This window comes from Rattus norvegicus, chromosome X (genome assembly GCF_036323735.1).
Source record: "Rattus norvegicus strain BN/NHsdMcwi chromosome X, GRCr8, whole genome shotgun sequence".
Classification (NCBI taxonomy): domain Eukaryota; kingdom Metazoa; phylum Chordata; class Mammalia; order Rodentia; family Muridae; genus Rattus; species Rattus norvegicus.
Genome location: NC_086039.1, coordinates 147,543,915 through 147,564,032, shown reverse-complemented (window position 1 = coordinate 147,564,032; position 20,118 = coordinate 147,543,915). Strand labels below are relative to the sequence as shown.

Here is a 20,118-nt window from a genome sequence, read left to right as displayed (position 1 = left end):
GCTGGTAAATGCTCCACCAATTTGGCTAAGGTAAAAAAAGATATGAGGAAGAGGTTGCAGAAACTTGAGGGGTTAAGCTAAGTTGCTGAGAGAGTTAATGTAAGTTGCAGAGAAAGTAACGTTAACATGTGGTTCAGGGTCTGTGCACATAAGTGGACAGCGTAGAAAAGAAGACAGAATGAAGAAGAAGCTAGAGAGCTAAAGAGAGATAAAAGGAGAGGAACTTATACTGGTCACAGTAGTTAGAGAGACTAGGAAGACAGTACCTGGCAACAGAAGAGAATTCCTGTCTAAAGATCAGTGTGCCTATTGTAAGAAAAAAGAACACCAGGTCAGAGACTGCCCCAGGTTAGAGGGGAAGCCCACTCAGTGTTTTGTGGATACAGGGACCCAACACCCTGTGCTCCTACACCCAGATGGTCCAGTGTCCATCAAAAGACCTTGGGTGCAGGGGGCTATCGGCAACAAACAATATTTATGGACTACCCGAAGAACAGTAGACCTTAGTGTGGGCGGGGTAACCCACTCGTTCATGGTCATCTCTGACTGTCCCTATACCTTGCTTATGAGAAATTTGCTCTCCAAAATGGCTTGTGTGGGCTGAAATGGCTGTGTGAGGCCATGTGTATGCATATCTATAGACTGTGTATGTGGAGCTTAAGACCCAGGCTGACCCGTCTCAGTGCACCAGTACTTAAAAGGTGTTTTTTTCTGCCTGAGCTGGGTACCCCAAAGTCAAATATGTTTTGACTTTGAATGGAATGTCCCAGAGAATGGGACCACTGGTCAGCTGACATAGACTAGATTCTTTACCAGTTGGGGGCAATCTGGTCACTTTGCTGCCCAATCCTGACCTGGAGCCACCACAGCACAAGTGTCAAGTAGTGGCAGGAGCCCATGGGTGGAGGGAAGTCCTCTGCAACTGACAGATCGACCTCTGATGAAAGTCGAGGCTACCTTTTCTACAGACAGGAACAGTTCTCTTCATGAAGGTCAGTAATGAGTAGGTGCTGCCATAATGGACAACACAAATGTCACCAAACCTCTACTCCCCAGCACATCAGTACAGATGCCTTTGCCATCTCTTGGATGCCCTGATGAAGCTACAACTGTGAGTATTATTCACTGCCCAGGATATCAGGAGGGAAGATATTCAGTGGCATGGGGCAATAACAAAGCGGATCAAGTGGCTCAAGAAATGGCTATGCAGTAGCCTATCCTGGTTGGAGGCCTGCAAGAGATAGCCACTGGGAACTGGGATCAGACTAAGGGATGGCCTCACTTAGAATGTACAACAGAAGAAAAGGCCCAAATTGCTTAGAAGAAAAAGGACAATGGCACACTTGCGGGGAAAGCTACACTCCCCGGAGAACAAACAAAAGACTCACTTTGCCAAATAAACATATGGAATCATTTAGGGGATAAGAAGCTTACCCAAGTAGTTAAGATATATGTAATATACTTTAAGGTTTTAGCCAGAGAGACAGTAGAAAAGTATAAGATATGTCAGCAAGTGAATGCTTAGCAAGCAAACAGGGCAAAGAGAACTAGGAAGTTTAGTGAGAAGTCGAAGTGAACTTTATTGAGATAAAATCAGGAAAATATGGTTACAAGTATCTTCTAGTGTTTGTAGATACCTTTTCAGGATGAGTAGAAACTTTCCTCACCAAGCAAGAGACGGCCTTGGTAGTCATCAAGAAGATACTAGAAAAAAAATCTTCCCCCAGTTTGGAGTGCCCAAGGTAATCGGGTCAGACAATGGCCCTGCTTTCATTGCCAAGGTAAGCCACGGTGTGGCCAGGTATTTAGAGGTCAATTGGAAATTACATTACAGACCTTAAAGTTCAGGACAGGTAGAGAGAATAAATAGGACTCTAAAAGAGACCCTGACCAAATTCAGGAGAAATTATGAGTATTACTTTGAATTTATAGGTGAAAAACTGAGGCTCAAGTTTCCAAACAGGTCAATTGCCATTCTTCATGCATGACTAAGAGTAATGTTTTATTTTATGTATGTCTTCATTAGGATTTTATTGTTGTAATGAAACACCATGAACAAAGCACCTGGAATCCATTTTCTCACACAAAAATGTTTATTTCATTCACATTTCCACATCATCTTTGATCTTTGAAGAAAATCAAGGCAGAAACTTTAACAGGACAAGGCCTTAGAGGCAGGAGCTGATGCAGAGGAAATGGAAGACTGTTGCTTACTCAGCCTGCTTTCTTATAGAACAAAGGATCACCAGCTCAGAGGTGGAACCTCCCACAATAGGCTGGACCCTCCTGCATTAGTAACTAATTAAGAAAATGTCTTACAAAGAAAGATCTCTTGTGGGGATAATTTTATTAATTAATGTTCCATTATTTCAGATGAGTGTAGTTTGTGTCAAGTTGACATAGAACTAGGCAATATAATGTGAATGTTGGTGAAGTGTTGGTTTTTCCTTTCATCATATAGGTTCTGATGATAAATTCAGGCATCGGGCTTGGCAGCAGTCACCTTTACTTGAAAAGCTCCTTCCTCCTTCATTGCCCTAGCTATGAGTATGTTGTAAGTAGTTTAATCTAAAATCTCATGTAGTCAATATGTCAGAAGATGGAATTCTAAATTATGTGTATTTGAAGCAAATAGTAGCTTTTTCATAAAACAACAATAATTTAGCAATCAATGAAGCCTTCAGAGAATTTACTAGTCCCAGCTCTCTGATAGAATTGATCAGCATGAAATGCTTACTACTTTCTACACACACACACACACACACACACACACACACACACACACACACTCATACATGTACATGCATAACTATTAGGAACTACACAGTTAACTCAAACACACTATAAATATTTACTTTGTAAACTCCATTCTTTCCTACTAATAACTTTCATCACCACACTAATATAGTACAAGGTCTTCCATCATACTTAGTCACTTTTGACAGCAGCTACTGTCTATGTTCATAGGCTGCCAGATCCACAGCGGTATAAGGAAAGTGCTGGATTCTTATATAAGACATTACAATATCTCCATTATACCAGAGTGTAATACTCCCAGCCAGAAGGCTTTATATATAATGTACATACAGAATCTCTGTCTTGTTTTCAGAAAGAACAACTGTCACCTACTCCCCTGTGGTGCATTGCAAAACTGTCATAATTACATGGACAGCCATAGAAACTCACAGTCAAAATCAAAAGAGACAATTCAATTAAGTATGTTTTACAAACAACATTCAGAATGAGTCTCATCAAATCAAAATGGCTTTCTAATTACTTAGGTGTATGCATGGAGATATACTCATTTTTATTATGTTAAGGGGATTCATCTCTTTGCTTCTTTAGTTGAAGTGAAGGGACCTTTTAAAAGTAATCTGTTAAAGAAACTTATATCTACAGTTTAAAATGTGGCATATGTACTGGTCAGGCTCTGGCAGAGTCTCTCAGGAGACATCCATATCTGGCTCCTGTCAGCAAGCACTTCTCAGAATCAGTAATATTGACTGGGTTTGTTGACTGTATATGGGGTGGACCCCCAGGGGGCAGTCTCAGGAAGCCTTTCCTTCAGTTTCTACTCCACTCTTTGTCCCTGTATTTCCTGTAGACAGGAGCAATTCTGGGTTAAAATTTTTGAGGTGGGTGGGTGGTTCATTCCTCAACAAGGCACGGTGATTAATCTCTGTAACCTCTAGATATGTTCTCTACAGGTTGTTTCTCCCCTTTGTCGGGTATTTCAACTAATGTCATTCCTGTTGGGTCCTAGAAACCTCTTGCTTTCCTGGCATCTGGGACTTTGTGGTGTCTACCCCCAGTTCTCTATCCCCTATTGCTATAGATCAGCATGGCCCCTGGCAGTCATGTGTCCTTTTTCAGTGACTTTGGGATGGATTCAGCCAAACAAACATAAAACCTATTGACATAACTGAGAGCATCTATGGAATTTAATCAAGCATACCTGGTTTTTGATAAATCAGTCAATGCATGAATAAATTGTGTTAACAAATGTTTAGGAATAAGATATTTAAAGATGACTTACTTTGAGAATAATAGTCCATGGGATGAAGAGCCTAAGGTTCTCAATAAAGGACAGAAATCTAAGTATAACTTTCTATACTCATTGAATAGCCCTCTTTCTCTTTAAAATACTCCTTCAGGTTTCCATCCTTCTCTGAACCCTACATACCATTGTTTAAACATCATCCTGAAACTGAACCTGTTATTTATTTTGACCAAATCCATGACAGACATTCATTTTGGCTGACAATGTGAGAGAGGGAAGTCCATCATGGTCATACTACTGAATTCCCATGGTAAGATGTGGCTGAGCTTATTCACAGTTTCAGTGAAAGAGGAGTAGGAGCAAAGGTACTGTTGGAACACAACTGACTTGCTTTTTTAAATTTTTCATTTATGTTTAATTTTTTATTAATCATTCCATTGGTTTACATCTCAAAATATATCTCCCTTCCAGGTTCCCTCTCCACAACTCCCCTTCCCATCTGCCCTCTCCCCCATCCAATTTGCCTCTATAAGGGTGCTTTCCCCATCCATTCATGCATTCCAGCCTCACTGCTTCAGCAATTCCCTATGCTGGGGCATCAAACCTCCACAGGACCAAGGGTCTCCCCTCCCATAGATGTCAGACAAGGCCATTTTCTGCTACATTCATATCTAGAGCCGTCGATCCTTCCATGAACATTCCTTGATTGGTGGTCTAGTCTAGTCCCTGGGAGCTCTAGGTGTTCCAGCCAGCAGACATTGTTCTTTCTATGGGGATGTAATCCCCCTTTGCTCCTCCAGTCCTTCTGCTAGCTCTCCCATTCATGTCCCGAGCTCAGTCAGATTGTTGGCTCCATGCATCCACATCTGCATTGGTGAGGTGCTGGCAGAACCTTCCAGGGAACAGCCACACCAGGTTCCTGTCAGCAAACACCTGTGGCCTGGGGTTCGAAGTTCCTTCTGGGCCCTGTCAGTATTTGCCCCCTTGCTGATGCATGTGAAAACCTTTGTTCTCTTGAAGGAACATCCTGGCCTTCCTGGCCTTTGTCCTAGGGGTAGCTAACACCTGAATGCTAGATCTTTGATCTCAGTTTTAGTTTCAGTTTCTGTTTCCCTGCTGAGAATGTTTCTCCATTGTGCTTCCACTCAGTGGTTGGGGTACACATTCTGTGAACCTAGTAAAAGCTTCGTCATTCATTTTCTCAACATGAGTGACCTGAGTCTTTCTGTTTCTTCTTAAATCTCGCAGGCCTATGCCGGGTTCTCAGTATCGGTCGACGCAGGTGTCGTCACCCAGTTAGGTCAAGTATTGGGGCGAAGATCGGAATATCCCTTGTGATCCTGGATGTGTCAGAATACCTGGTGGTCAAACTGCATCTTGGTGTGAGCTGAGTGGTGGGGATCCAGAGCACAGGTGCAACCTGGAAAGAGATTGTGTCTCTGGCTAGGCAGGGTCTCTACCTTCCCTGGGTACCAGGGGTCCCAGTTAGGCCAGGTATTGGTGTAGGGGTAGGAGTCTCACCTCTGATCCTGGATGTGTCAGAACACTTTGGAGTCAAGCTGTGCTCGTTTTTTATTTTTTACTCAGTCTTTTTTACTCAGGCCACAGCCAATTAAATTGTATCACCTTTCTATATAGTGGGTCTTTCTCCTCAGTTAATCTTTTTCTGGGGAAGATCTCACCAATGTAGCAGAGATATCCATCATTTGTGACCTTTACTATTCTAGTTGATGTGACAATAGAGATTAACCATCATATCACTTTAGATACCCACTCCCCAGAAACATCTTGAATGCTTGTACTTACCCACACTTAAATATATAGCCTCTTAAACAGCGCTGACTAAAGCTGCATTTAGCATCCTGTTCCTTTCATTTTTATGTATACTCCTTGACATCAAGAGCTCCCAGAATATTGCTTGGTTCATGGAAGGAACTTCATAAATCATTGCTAAATGAATAAATAAAAATCATTAAACTACTCAGAAAGAGTTACTAATCCTCCAACCCAATGTTTTTTCTTACAATTTTAGTTTTAAGGCATAATCTGTCTATTTAGCTCAGGTGAAGGTAGTCAACTCATTAAATAGCTATCCCTTTCAAATTCTAGCATTACAGTCTTGTATCAATATATGCAGAGCTTCTGTTGACTTAAAGATGAATACAGTTGTTTTATAAGCTTTCCTGTAATGTTTCCAAACTTTTAATGCCATAAGTTTTAAAATCAACAAATAGGCAGCTTTTGATTGTTTGTTTGTTTTGTTTTGCTTTGCTTTGCTTTATCAACCTGACACAATATAGGTTCATTTGCAAAGAAATGAAAGAGGGAAAGCATGCTTCCATCATATCAGCTACTGTCTTCACTAATGATCGAGGTGAGGAGGCCCAAGCTACTGTGGACACTTCCACTCCTGGGCAGGTGCTCCTTCCTAGAGGTATAAGAAAGTAGCTAAACATTGTCCTAGAGAATAACACTTCCATGGATTCTGCTTAAATCCTGACTCTGATTTCCTGCCCTGTTTAATTTCTCCTGCCTTGGCATTCCCCAGTGATAGACTATGATCAGAATATTTAAGCCAAATAAACATTTTCATCTCCAAAGTTGATTTTGCTTAGTTTTTTTTTAATTAACTTGAGTATTTCTTATTTACATTTCAAGTGTTATTCCCTTTCCTGGTTTCCGGGCAATCATCCCCCTAATCCCTCCCCCTCCCCTTCTTTATGGGCGTTCCCCTCCCCATCCTCCCCCCATTGCCGCCCTCCCCCCAACAATCTAGTTCACTGGGGGTTCAGTCTAAGCAAGACCAAGGGCTTCCCCTTCCACTGGTGATCTTACTAGAATATTCATTGCTACCTATGAGGTCAGAGTCCAGAGTCCAGGGTCAGTCCATGTATAGTCTTTAGGTAGTGGCTTAGTCCCTGGAAGCTCTGGTCGCTTGGCATTGTTACAGCAATAGAAACCACCCCAAGGCAGATGCGAATGTGAATTCTGTTCAGAATCATATTTGATTTCATTATTTTCTAATTACATGATATATTCAATAATTTGCTCTTCTGTACTGTCAATTCCTTGTGTGAAAAGCAGGCATAAAGATAAGCATATGAAGTATGCAGAAAGTATTATTTTTGGGAGAATTCAATAAAATGAGTATATATACTGGTAATTTGTGACTAGCCAATAGATAACTGTGACCAAATGATAGTATTCATTAGGTCCATATTGAACTGTTTTCTTCTTTTAATTACTTTTTGAAAAAGTCAGCATGGTAGTAAGTGTAACAGAGAAGCAGTCATCAAATTAATTAATTCCATACCAGTAATAATTCAATTATTGTTTAACTGCAGTAAAATTGTTTATTTCCCTTTGCAGTGGGAGGCAGTGGAGGAAATGAGAATAGTACTTACTTGTTCCAGGAAAATGAAATCCAGTCAGTCCTCTATGGTATAAGTGCAAGGATCACCCTATCTTGAGTTTTCTTTGAGAAGGAAAGATTAGGGGAATTTAGAAAACAGTGTGGTATCCCTGGCCCAAGAGGAAACTGGATACGGCCTCTGGGTTCCCGTAGAGGAGGGCCAAGGAGCACCGGGTCCACTGCCTCTGAGACACCGCCAGAACCAGAAGGGACCGACAGGATAAACAGTTCTCTGCACCCAAATCCCGTGGGAGGGAGAGCTAAACCTTCAGAGAGGCAGACACTCGTGGAAAACAAGAAGAGACTGCACTCTGCACACATCTCTGACGCCAGAGGAAAACACCAAACGCCATCTGGAACCTTGGTGCACGGAAGCTCCCGGAAAGGGCAGCACAGATCTTCCTGGTTGCGGCCACCACAGAGAGCTCATAAGCAACACCCCACAAGCAAACTTGAGCCTCGGGACCACAGGTAAGACCAACTTTTCTGCTGCAAGCGACCTGCCTGGTAAAATCAAGACACAGGCCTACAGGAACAGCTGAAGACCTGTAGATAGGAAAAACTACACGTCTGAAAGCAGAACACTCTGTCCCCATAACTGGCTGAAAGAAAAGAGGTAAACAGGTCTAAAGCACTCCTGATACACAGGGTTATAGGACAGTCTAGCCACTGTCAGAAATAGCAGAACAAAGTAACACTAGAGATAATCTGATGGCGAGAGGAAAGCACAGGAACCCAAGCAACAGAAACCAAGACTACATGGCATCATCGGAGCCCAATTCTCCCACCAAAGCAAACACGGAATATCCAAACACACCAGAAAAGCAAGATCTAGTTTCAAAATCATATTTGATCCTGATGCTGGAGGACTTCAAGGAAGACGTAAAGAGTCTCTGCTCCCAAACCCCGTGGGAGAGAGACCACACCGCCTGATCAGGTGGGCACTCCTGAGGCTGCAGAGCGGAGGAGACCACCAACACTGCCCACCCCTGCCCACATCCCTGGCCCAAGAGGCAACTGTATAAGGCCTCTGGGTTCCCGTAGGGGAGGGCCCAGGAGCGGCAGGACCCCTGCGCCTAAGACACCGCCGGAACCTGAAGGAAACAGACCGGATAAACAGTTCTCTGCACCCAAATCCCATGGGAGGGAGAGCTAATCCTTCAGAGAGGCAGACACGCCTGGGAAACCAGAAGAGACTGCACTCTGCGCACATCGAGACGCCAGAGGAAAACACCAAACGTCATCTGGAACCCTGGTGCACGGAGGCTCCCGGAAAGAGCGGCACAGATCTTCCCGGTTGCTGCCGCTGCAGAGAGGACTTAGGCAGTACCCCACGAGCAAACTTGAGCCTTGGAACCACAGGTAGGACGAACTTTTCCCCTGCAAGATACCTGCCTGGTGAACTCAAGACACAGGCCCACAGGAACAGCTGAAGACCTGTAGAGAGGAAAAACTACACGCCCGAAAGCAGAACACTCTGTCCCCATAACTGGCTGAAAGAAAACAGGAAAACAGGTCTACAGCACTCCTGACACACAGGCTTAAAGGACAGTCTAGCCACGGTCAGAAATAGCAGAACAAAGTATCACTAGAGATAATCTGATGGCGAGAGGGAAGCGCAGGAACCCAAGCAACAGAAACCAAGACTACATGGAATCATCGGAGCCCAATTCTCCCACCAAAATAAACATGGAATATCCAAACACACAAGAAAAGCAAGATCTAGTTTCAAATTCGTATTTCATCATGATGCTGGAGGACTTCAAGAAAGACGTGGGGAACTCCCTTAGAGAACAAGTAGAAGCCTACAGAGAGGAATCGCAAAAATGCCTGAAAGAATTCCAGGAAAACATAAACAAACAAGTAGAAACCCATAGAGAGGAGACACAAAAATCCCTGAAAGAATTCCAGGAAAACACAGTCAAACAGTTGAAGGAATTAAAAATGGAAATAGAAGCAATCAAGAAAGAACACATGGAAACAACCCTGGACATAGAAAATCAAAAGAAAAGACAAGGAGCTGTAGATACAAGCTTCACCAACAGAATACAAGAGATGGAAGAGAGAATCTCGGGAGCAGAAGATTCCATAGAAATCATTGACTCAACTGTCAAAGATAATGTAAAGCAGAAAAAGCTACTGGTCCAAAACATACAGGAAATCCAGGACTCAATGAGAAGATCAAACCTAAGGATAATAGGTATAGAAGAGAGTGAAGACTCCCAGCTCAAAGGACCAGTAAATATCTTCAACATAATCATAGAAGAAAACTTCCCTAACCTAAAAAAAGAGATACCCATAGGCATACAACAAGCCTACAGAACTCCAAATAGATTGGACCAGAAAAGAAACACCTCCCGTCACATAATAGTCAAAACACCAAACACACAAAATAAAGAAAGAATATTAAAAGCAGTAAGGGAAAAAGGTCAAGTAACATATAAAGGCAGACCTATCAGAATCATACCAGACTTTTCGCCAGAAACTATGAAGGCCAGAAGATCCTGGACAGATGTCATACAGACCCTAAGAAAACACAAATGCCAGCACAGGTTACTGTATCCTGCAAAACTCTCAATTAACATAGATGGAGAAACCAAGATATTCCATGACAAAACCAAATTTACACAATATCTTTCTACAAATCCAGCACTACAAAGGATAATAAAGGGTAAAGCCCAACATAAGGAGGCAAGCTATACCCTAGAAGAAGCAAGAAACTAATCATCTTGGCAAAAAAACAAAGAGAAGCAAAGCACACAAACATAACCTCACATCCAAATATGAATATAACAGGAAGCAATAATCACTATTCCTTAATATCTCTCAACATCAATGGCCTCAACTCCCCAATAAAAAGACATAGATTAACAAACTGGATACGCAATGAGGACCCTGCATTCTGCTGCCTTCAGGAAACACACCTCAGAGACAAAGACAGACTCTACCTCAGAGTGAAAGGCTGGAAAACAACTTTCCTAGCAAATGGTCAGAAGAAGCAAGCTGGAGCAGCTATTCTAATATCAAATAAAATCAATTTTCAATTAAAAGTCATCAAAAAAGATAAGGAAGGACACTTCATATTCATCAAAGGAAAAATCCACCAAGATGAACTCTCAATCCTCATCTTCGGTTGGTTTATATACAAGTGTGCAATTTCTAGGCTTGAAAGTAAAATGATACTATCTGGTGCTGGATAGAGGAGCCTTATTTTTCATTATGGCAGCTTGCTATTTTTGTAACATGGTGATTTGGTTGAACACAATAAAGTACAGTAGTAACTGATCTCCCCTTCTTCCTGGATGAGTGAGGAGATGATTAAATGTTGATGTCAGCATCTTTGAGCATATTCAGATGAGCTTCTGCTTCTGTTGAAAAGGATGCTGTGTTTGATTGTGGTCCGAAGCTTTGAAGCACTACTTGGCATCTCCTTCCTTGGAGGTCTCACTGTTTAAACATAACAGATTTGATAGCTTGTTGGTAAGGTGAGGTCCAGCTTGTCTCCACTAGGTCATCTTCATGTGAATCCGGTGGTTATACGGTTTTGTTTTAGGGATATTTCATTTTTTTAATAACGGTTTTAGCTGACATTCATGGAGAGAATGAATCCTTAGAACTGTGCCACTAGTGAAAGGAAATCCTGTCTAGAGTATGTTTCTTTACAAAGCTGTGTCACGCCATCCTTTGGGCCCTCTGCTGGAAAAGTAGAATCAAGTCTCAAATAATGCCTTTTAAATTGTATCCTCCAGTATTATAGATGTAGGACAGTACTGTATCATACCTCTGTGGATGTAAAATAGCTTTATGATACGTAGTAGTGACCGTGCTTTATCAGAGCTGTTTTTAATGATGTTGCTCAGAATGTTTTCTTTCCAGATGATGATTCAGAAGCTAATTTTAAAAAAAAAATGGTGCCAGGTACCACAAGAGTAACAGAACTATGCTGCTTTCTCAGGTTTTGTTTTTTTACTTTTTTTTTTAATGGAGTGTGCTGGATGTCTCTACAGTTTTGTTCAGATGACTGCAGAACCTGGAAAAGCTGTTGCTGCTGTTGATGCATAACACACTGCTATTATTGGTATATATATATATATATATATATATATATATATATATATATATATATATTGAATTTCTTGAAACTTTAGCTGTGCTGTCAACTTTGGAAAAAAGTATCCCCGTTTACTGTGTTGAGTTGGCACTGTACAGAAATTAACAGCCATATTGGTCTAGAAATGTTGAACTTAAGTTTTTTCCATTTGTACAGGGGTAACACACTGTATTAAATATGTAAGGTCTTATCTACGTGGGTTTGATTACAAAAACTAATAAAGTATTCTCTAAATTTAAAAAAAAAAAGAAAGACGTAAAGAACTCCCTTAGAGAAACAGAGGAAAACATTAATAAACAAGTAGAAGCCTACAGAGAGGAATCACAAAAATCCCTGAAAGAATTCCAGGAAAACATAAATAAACAAGTAGAAGCCCATAGAGAGGAGTCACAAAAATCCCTGAAAGAATTCCAGGAAAACACATTCAAACAGTTGAAGGAATTAAAAATGGAAATAGAAGCAATCAAGAAATAACACATGGAAACAACCCTGGATATAGAAAACCAAAAGAAGAGACAAGGAGCAGTAGATACGAGATTCACCAACAGAATACAAAAGATGGAAGAGAGAATCTCAGGAGCAGAAAATTCCATAGAAATCATCAACTCAACTCTCAAAGATAATTTAAAGCGGAAAAAGGTACTGGTCCAACACATACAGGAAATCCAGGACTCAATGAGAAGATCAAACCTAAGGATAATAGGTACAGAAGAGAGTGAAGACTCCTAGCTCAAAGGACCAGTAAATATCTTCAACAAAATCATAGAAGAAAACTTCCCTAACCTAAAAAAAGAGATACCCATAGGCATACAACAAGCCTACAGAACTCCAAATAGATTGGACCAGAAAAGAAACTCCTCCCGTCACATAATAGTCAAAACTCCAAACACACAAAATAAAGAAAGAATATTAAAAGCAGTAAGGGAAAAAGGTCAAGGAACATATAAAGGCAGTCCTATCAGAATCACACCAGACTTTTCGCCAGAAACTATGAAAGCCAGAAGATCTTGGACAGATGTCATACAGATCCTAAGAGAACACAAATGCCAGCACAGGTTACTGTATCCTACAAAACTCTCAATTAACATAGATATTCCATGACAAAACCAAATTTACACAATACCTTTCTACAAATCCAGCACTACAAAGGATAATAAATGGTAAAGCCCAACATAAGGAGGCAAGCTATACCCTAGAAGAACCAAGAAACTAATCGTCTTGGCAACAAAACAAAGAGAAGAAAAGCACACAAACATAACCTCATATCCAAATATGAATATAACAGGAAGCAATAATCACTATTCCTTAATATCTCTCAACATCAATGGCCTCAACTCCCCAATAAAAAGACAGAGATTAACAAACTGGATACGCAACAAGGACCCTGGATTCTGCTGCCTACAGGAAACACACCTCAGAGACAAAGACAGACACTACCTCAGAGTGAAAGGATGGAAAACAACTTTCCAAACAAATGGTCTAAAGACGCAAGCTGGAGTAGCCATTCTAATATCAAATAAAATCAATTTTCAACTAAAATTCATCAAAAAAGAAAAGGAAGGACACTTCATATTCATCAAAGAAAAAATCCACCAAGATGAACTCTCAATCCTAAATATCTATGCCCCAAATACAAGGGCACCTACATACTTAAAAGAAACCTTACTAAAGCTCAAAACACACATTGCAACTCACACAATAATAGTAGGAGATTTCAACACCCCACTCTCATCAATGGACAGATCATGGAAACAGAAATTAAAAAGAGACGTAGACAGACTAAGGGAAGTCATGAGCCAAATGGACTTAACAGATATTTATAGAACATTCTATCCTAAAGCAAAAGGATATAACTTCTTCTCAGCTCCTCATGCTACTTTCTCCAAAATTGACCATGTAATTGGTCAAAAAATGGGCCTCAACAGGTACAGACAGATAGAAATAATCCCATGAGTGCTATCAGACCACCATGACCTAAAGTTGGTCTTCAATAACAAGAAGGGAAGAATGCCCACAAATACGTGGAAATTGAACAATGCTCTACTCAATGATAACCTGGTCAAGGAAGAAATAAAGAAAGAAATTAAAGACTTTTTAGAATTTAATGAAAATAAAGGTACAACATACCCAAACTTATGGGACACAATGAAAGCTGTGCTAAGAGGAAAACTCATAGCGCTGAGTGCCTGCAGAAAGAAACAGGAAAGAGCATATGTCAGCAGCTTGACAGCACACCTAAAAGTTCTAGAACAAAAAGAAGCAAATACACCCAGGAGGAGTACAAGGCAGGAAATAATCAAACTCAGTGCTGAAATCAACCAAGTAGAAACAAAAAGGACCATAGAATCAACAGAACCAAAAGTTGGGTCTTTGAGAAAATCAACAAGATAGATAAACCCTTAGCCAGACTAACTAGAGGACACAGAGAGTGTGTCCAAATTAACAAAATCAGAAATGAAAAGGGAGACATAACTACAGATTCAGAGGAAATTCAAAAAATCATCAGATCTTAGTATAAAAGCCTATATTCAACAAAACTTGAAAATCTGCAGGAAATGGACAATTTCCTAGACAGATACAAGGTACCGAAGTTAAATCAGGAACAGATAAACCAGTTAAACAACCCCATAAATCCTAAGGAAATAGAAGCAATCATTAACGGTCTCCCAACAAAAAGAACCCAGGTCCAGACGGGTTTACTGCAGAATTCTCTCAGACCTTCAGAGAAGTCCTCATACCAATATTATCCACACTATTCCACAAAATTGAAACAGATGGAGCACTACCGAATTCCTTCTATGAAGCCACATTTACTCTTCTACCTAAACCACACAAAGACCCAACAAAGAAAGAGAACTTCAGACCAATTTCCCTTATGAATATCGATGCAAAAATACTCAATAAAATTCTGGCAAACCAAATCCAAGAGCACATCAAAACAATCATCCACCATGATCAAGTAGGCTTCATCCCAGGCATGCAGGGATGGTTTAGTATATGGAAAACCATAAACGTGATCCATTATATAAACAAACTGAAAGAACAAAACTGCATGATCATTTCATTAGATGCTGAGAAAGCATTTGACAAAATTCAACACCCCTTCATGATAAAAGTCCTGGAAAGAATAGGAATTCAAGGCCCATACCTAAACATAGTAAAAGCCATATACAGCAAACCAGTTGCTAACATTAAACTAAATGGAGAGAAACTTGAAGCAATCCTACTAAAATCAGGGACTAGACAAGGCTGCCTACTCTCTCCCTACTTGTTTAATATAGTTCTTGAAGTTCTAGCCAGAGCAATCAGACAACAAATGGAGGTCAAGGGGATATAGATCAGAAAAGAAGAAGTCAAAATATCACTATTTGAGGATGATATGATAGTATATATAAGTGATACCAAAAGTTCCACCAGAGAACTACTAAGGCTGATAAACAACTTCAGCAAAGTCGCTGGGTATAAAATTAACTCAAATAAATCAGTAGTCTTCCTCCACACAAAAGAGAAACAAGTTGAGAAAGAAATTAGGGAAACAACACCCTTCATAATAGACCCAAATAATATGAAGTACCTCGGTGTGACTTTAACCAAGCAAGTAAAAATCTGTACAATAAGAACTTCAAGACTCTGAAGAAAGAAATTGAAGAAGACCTCAGAAGATGGAAAGATCTCCCGTGCTCATGGATTGGCAGGATTAATATAGTAAAAATGGCCATTTTATCAAAAGCGATCCACAGATTCAATGCAATCCCCATCAAAATACCAATCCAATTCTTCAATGAGCTAGACAGAACAATTTGCAAATTCATCTGGAATAACAAAATACCCAGGATAGCTAAAACTATCCTCAACAATAAAAGTACTTCAGGGGGAATCACTATCCCTGATCTCAAGCAGTATTACAGAGCAATAGTGATAAAAACTGCATGTTATTGGTACAGAGACAGACAGATAGAACAATGGAACAGAATTGAAGACCCAGAAATGAACCCACACACCTATGGGAACTTGATTTTTGACAAAGGAGCCAAAACCATCAAATGGAAAAAAGATAGCATTTTCAGCAAATGGTGCTGGTTCAACTGGAGGTCAACATGTAGAAGAATGCAGATTGATCCATGCTTATCACCCTGTACAAAGCTTAAGTCCAAGCGGATCAAGGACCTTCACATCAAACCAGATACATTCAAATTAATAGAAGAAAAACTAGGGAAGCATCTGGAACACATGGGCACTGGAAAAAATTTCCTGAACAAAACACCAATGGCTTATGCTCTAAGTTCAAGAATCGACAAATGGGATCCCATAAAACTGCAAAGCTTCTGTAAGGCAAAGGACACTGTGGTTAGGACAAAACGGCAACCAACAGATTGGGAAAAGATCTTTACCAATCCTACAACAGATAGAGGCCTAATATCTAAAATATACAAAGAACGCATGAAGTTAGACCTCATGGAGACAAATAACCCTATTAAAAAATGGTGTTCAGACCTCAGAGACAAAGACAGACACTACCTCAGAGTGAAAGGCTGGAAAACAACTTTCCAAGCAAATGGTCAGAAGAAGCAAGCTGGAGTAGCCATTCTAATATCAAATAAAATCAATTTTCAATTAAAAGTCATCAAAAAAGATAAGGAAGGACACTTCATATTCATCAAAGGAAAAATCCACCAAGATGAACTCTCAATCCTCATCTTCGATTGGTTTATATACAAGTGTGCAATTTCTAGGCTTGAAAGTAAAATGATGCTATCTGGTGCTGGATAGAGGAGCCTTAATTTTTATTATGGCAGCTTGCTATTTTTGTAACATGGTGATTTGGTTGAACACAATAAAGTACAGTAGTAACTGATGTCCCCCTCTTCCTGGATGAGTGAGGAGATGATTAAATGTTGATGTCAGCATCCATGAGCATATTCAGATGAGCTTCTGCTTCTGTTGAAAAGGATGCTGTGTTTGATTGTGATCCGAAGCTTTGAAGCACTACTTGGCATCTCCTTCCTTGGAGGTCTCACTGTTTAAACATAACAGATTTGATAGCTTGTTGGTAAGGTGAGGTCCAGCTTGTCTCCACTAGGTCATCTTCATGTGAATCCGGTGGTTATACGGTTTTGTTTTAGGGATATTTCATTTTTTTAATAACGGTTTTAGCTGACATTCATGGAGAGAATGAATCCTTAGAACTGTGCCACTAGTGAAAGGAAATCCTGTCTAGAGTATGTTTCTTTACAAAGCTGTGTCACACCATCATTTGGGCCCTCTGCTGGAAAAGTAGAATCAAGTCTCAAATAATGCCTTTTAAATTGTATCCTCTAGTATTATAGATGTAGGACAGTACTGTATCATACCTCTGTGGATGTAAAATAGCTTGTACCTGCTTTATGATACGTTGTAGTGACCGTGCTTTATCAGAGCTGTTTTTAATGATGTTGCTCAGAATGTTTTCTTTCCAGATGATGATTGAGAAGCTAATTTAAAAAAAAAATGGTGCCAGGTACCACAAGAGTAACAGAACTGTGCTGTTTTCTCGGGTTTTGTTTTTTTACTTTTTTTTTTTAATGGAGTGTGCTGGATGTCTCTACAGTTTTGTTCAGATGACTGCAGAACCTGGAAAAGCTGTTGCTGCTGTTGATGCATAACACACTGCTATTATTGGTCTTTTTATATAAATATAAATATATATATATACAGATATATAATTTGAATTTTTTGAAACTTTACCTGTGCTGTCAACTTTCGAAAAAAGTATCCCGGTTTACTGTGTTGAGTTGGCACTGTACAGAAATTAACAGCCATATTGGTCTAGAAATGTTGAACTTAAGTTTTTTCCATTTGTACAGGGGTAACACACTGTATTAAATATGTAAGGTCTTATATACGTGGGTTTGATTACAAAAACTAATAAAGTATTCTCTAAATTAAAAAAAAATGGTGTTCAGAGCTAAACAAATAATTCACAGCTGAGGAATGCCAAATGGCTGAGAAACACCTAAAGAAATGTTCAACATCTTTAGTCATAAGGGAAATGCAAATCAAAACAACCCTGAGATTTCACCTCACACCACTGAGAATGGCTAAGATCAAAAACTCAGGTGATAGCAAATGCTGGCGAGGATGCGGAGAAAGAGGAACACTCCTCCATTGTTGGTGGGATTGCAGACTTGTACAACCATTCTGGAAATCAGTCTGGAGGTTCCTCAGAAAATTGGACATTGAACTGCCTGAGTATCCAGCTATACCTCTCTTGGTCATATACCCAAAAATGCCCCAACATATAAAAAAGTCACGTGCTCCACTATGTTCATGGCAGCCTTATTTATAATAGCCAGAAGCTGGAAAGAACCCAGATGCCCTTCAACAGAGGAATGGATACAGAAAATGTGGTACATCTAAACAATGGAATATTACTCATCTATCAAAAAGAATGACTGTATGAAATTCGTAGGCAAATGGTTGGAACTGGAAAATATCATCCTGAGTGAGGTAACCCAATCACAGAAAAACACACATGGTATGCACTCATTGAAAAGTGGCTATTAGCCCAAATGCTTGAATTACCCTAGATGCCTAGAACTAATGAAACTCAAGATAGATGGTCAAAATGTGAATGCTTCACTCCTTTAAAAGTGGAACAAGAATACCCTTGGCAGGGAATAGAGAGTCAAAGATTAAAACAGACACAATAGGAACACCCATTCAGAGCCTGCCCCACATGTGGCCCATACATATACAGCCACTCAATTAGACAAGATGGATGAAGCAAAGAAGTGCAGGCTGACAGGAGCTGGATGTAGATCGCTCCTGAGAGACACAGCCACAATACAGCAAATACAGAGGTGAATGCCAGCAGCAAACCACTGAACTGAGAATGGGACCCCTGTTGAAGGAATCAGAGAAAGAACTGGAAGAGCTCGAAGGGGCTTGAGACCCCTTATGAACAACAATGCCAACCAACCAGAGCTTCCAGGGACTAAGCCACTACCTAAAGACTATACATGGACTGACCCTGTACTCTGACCTCATAGGTAGCAATGAATATCCTAGTAAGAGCACCAGTGGAAGGGGAAGCCCAGGGTCCTGCTAAGACTCAACCCCCAGTGAATGTGATTGTTGGGGGGAGGGCGGCAATGGGGGGAGGATGGGGAGGGGAACAACCATAAAGAAGGGGAGCGGGAGGGATTAGGGAGATGTTTGCCCAGAAATCGGGAAAGGGAATAAGACTTGAAATGTAAATAAGAAATACTCAAGTTAATAATGAAAAAATAAATAAAAAATAAAAAATAAAAAAAAACGGTGTGGTGTCCATCTTTGCTCTTTTCTTACTGATGGTAGGGTCGCAGGAATTTAGGCCATGCTCACTACAAAAACAAACAAGATATGGAACACAGAAATATGAAAGTAAACTAAGGGTTCAGGACAAGTTGTTTCAAAAGTGCCTAGTTTTCTGAGAATGAGTGTAGGAAAGTGGTAAGCAGATGTTTGTGGTAGAGTAATTAATTGGGAAAGAAGGGACGATGCTCGTAAAAGGATAGCATACTTCAGAGGTCTATTTACTGTAAGGTAACCATAGTTAATACCAATATATTGTTTATTGCTAAGTTTAAGAAAAACAGCTTTAATGCTCTTATCACAAAAAAATGGGAGCATGATGGATATGCTACTTAGCATAATTGAATTTTCAACAATGTATACGTAAATAAAATATTCAATTTTAATCCATACATGAATACAAGTATTAATGGTCAATTATAAACAACAAAATAAGTATGAAAGATAAATATAAAGACAGAAGATTGAGAATTGAAAAATCTTTTAGTTGCATTCTTCACTTAAAATTTCTGTATACATTTCAAAACATTTCTAATGTATACTGCTTTATCTTTCTTATGCGATCTAAATAAAAATATTAAAATATAAATTGTACCTATTGGTGTGATTTAGGGTGAGATTTTAATACATGTTTTGGCCTTAACTGAATGTCTTAATTATGGTTTAACTGCTGTGAACAGACACCATGACCAAGGCAAGTCTTATAAAGACAATATTTAAATGGGGCTAGCTTACAGGTTCAGAGGTTCAGTCCATCATCATCAAGGTCAGAATAGGGCAGCATTTAGGCAGGCATGGTGCAGGCAGGGCTGAGAATTCTACATCTTCATCTAAAGTCTGCCAGCACAATTCTAACCTCCAGGCATCTAGGATTGTGTCATAAAGCCCATGCCCACAGTGATGTACCTACTCTAGGCCACACCCCCTAAAGTGCCACTCCCTGGGCCAAGCATTTACAAACCATCACTCTCCACTCCCTGGCTCCCATAGGCTTGTTCAAATATATGAATCTATGGTGGCCATACCTAAACATAGTATAATAAAAAACTACATTTAATACAACTTCCAAAGTTCCCATAGTCTAGAGCAGTCTCAACAGTGTTAAAAGTACAAAGTTCAAAGTATCTTCTGAGAGTCATCCAATCACTTAACTGTAACCCCTGAATTAAGACAGGCAACCAGCTGGGCAAACTTCAAACTCTGCCATCTCCTTGCCTGATGTAAAAGTGTTTTTCAGATTTCTAACTCCTTTTTCATCTTTGT

The 20,118-nt window shown here is 40.0% G+C and overlaps 1 long non-coding RNA gene across 2 annotated transcripts in view; it reads right to left on the bottom strand.

Moving 5' to 3' along the window:
• Positions 1 to 19,711, bottom strand: part of LOC134484005 (uncharacterized) — a 39,127-nt gene extending 19,416 nt beyond the window's left edge. Inside the window, exons 1-2 of one of the 2 annotated variants that reach the window (XR_010061291.1) lie at positions 19,591 to 19,695; positions 5,807 to 5,950 (exon numbers count right to left, since the gene is read on the bottom strand). This is a non-coding gene — a long non-coding RNA (uncharacterized LOC134484005). Of the gene's footprint in view, positions 1 to 5,806; positions 5,951 to 19,590 lie in introns of both variants that reach the window. The other variant, XR_010061292.1, reaches the window with a different exon arrangement.
• Between the last annotated feature and the right edge of the window lie 407 nt (positions 19,712 to 20,118).